This window comes from Otolemur garnettii, unplaced genomic scaffold, assembly GCF_000181295.1.
Source record: "Otolemur garnettii isolate 467f Iridium unplaced genomic scaffold, OtoGar3 scaffold00013, whole genome shotgun sequence".
In the NCBI taxonomy this organism is placed as follows: Eukaryota; Metazoa; Chordata; class Mammalia; order Primates; family Galagidae; genus Otolemur; species Otolemur garnettii.
The window spans coordinates 3010167-3011884 of record NW_003852408.1 but is presented as its reverse complement, the minus strand read 5'-3'; the positions used below and the strand labels follow the sequence as shown (position 1 = coordinate 3011884).

Sequence of the window (1718 nt, the reverse complement as noted above, 5' to 3'; positions counted from 1 at the left end):
GGGACTGGTTAGTACTTGGATGGGAGACCTCCTGGGAATAGTGGGTGCTGTAGGCCTTTTTTTAAAGAAAAAAAGAGGAAAATGGTCTCCAATTCCTTCCAAATTGCTGCAAATGGCATTGATTCATCTTTTCTTATGCCTGAGTAGTACATCATGGTACACATATACCCTTTCTCTTAATGCAATCATGAATTAATTGATGGGCACTTGGGTTGGTTCCAGATCTTTGCAATTATGAATTGTGTTGGAATAAGCATTCCAGTAGGGGTGTCCTTTTGATAAAATGAATTCTTTGCCTTTGGGTAGATATTCAGTACAGGGATCGCTGGATTGAGTGGTAAGTCTACTTTAAGTTTTTTGAGAGGTCTCCACACTGTTATACTACTTTGCAGTCCCACCAACACTGTGTAAATGTTCCTTTCTCTCTGCATACACACCAGCATCTATTGCTTGGGGAGTTTTCAATAAATGCCATTCTAATAGGAATAGAGTGACATCCCATTGTGGGTTTCATGTGCAGTTCCCTGATGATTAGTGACATTGAGGTTTTTCACCTATGTTCCTTGGCCATTCGTCTATCTTCTTTGGAAATCATTCTGTTCATTGTTTTGCCCACTTTTCATTGAGACTATGGGTTTTGCATGTGGATTTGTTCAAGTTCATTGCAGGTTCTGAATATTAGCCCTTTATTGGGTGTATAGCTTGTGAATATTTTCTTCCATTCTGTAGGTTGTCTATTTTCTCAGTTCATTATTCCCTTAGCTGTGCAGAGACTTTGAATTTCATCAAGTCCCATTTAATTATTTTTGTTGTTGCCATGAGGTTTCACTCAAAATCCCTTTGCTTGGGCCAATATCTAGAAGAGTTTTCCCTACATGCCCTTGTCTACATGTAGGGCATGTTCAATTCTTATGATTTCATGCCTTTCAATCAAGTCTTTTATCCATCTTGAATTGACTGCTGAGACTGGAGAGAGATAAGGATCCTGTTTCATTTTCCTGCCTGTGGTTCTCCAATTTTTCCAGCACCATTTCAGGAGTAGGGCCTCTTTTCCTCAGTGTATGTTGATATCTGCTATGTCAAAGACCAGTTGGGTATACATAGATGGTTTTATATCTAGGTTCTCCATTCTGTTCTGTTCACCTATAGCTCCACATTTTTAGAGTTTATTATTTTGTCTATTCAATTACTTATGGGATCAGAGTCCTGAAGGTATTAAATTTCTTGATGCCAGATATTTAAAACCTTGTGGTGTTATTAGATGAAGGCTGTGATGCAACACCAGTAAGCAATTATTACAAAACCTTCCAGATGATTTGTTAGTGTCCCTTCTCACATATTTTATATGTATATAGTAAAAGGGAATATTTTCCTCCTTACGGTCCAGTTATAGAAGAGGAAGAAAGTAGTCAGGAAGAGCCCAAAGAGTGTGAGGATGATAGAGACAAGACCCTTGAAGATGCGTTTTCAAATGATGATACAGGGGTAAGTGATGGAGATGAAGAGAAAATCAATGTACTTGAATGCCTAAGAGGTGAGGTGGAAGAGAAATGTGAAGCACATTTGTGTGATTCAGAGATTATATCAGTCATTACTTTTCCTTCATTTTTCATACTTCAAAAAGTGACATCTGAGAAGGATACAAAAGCAATTGACTAGCTCCAATTTTGCATTCAGTACATGTGGGGTTTGTCTTTCCATTCTGGTGATGCTTCCCT

General features: G+C 38.3%; 1 protein-coding gene across 1 annotated transcript in view; it reads left to right on the top strand.

Moving 5' to 3' along the window:
• Window positions 1–1718, top strand: part of LOC105886536 (nuclear body protein SP140-like protein) — a 71192-nt gene that overhangs the window by 47959 nt on the left and 21515 nt on the right. The gene's annotated exons all lie outside the window — the stretch shown is intronic.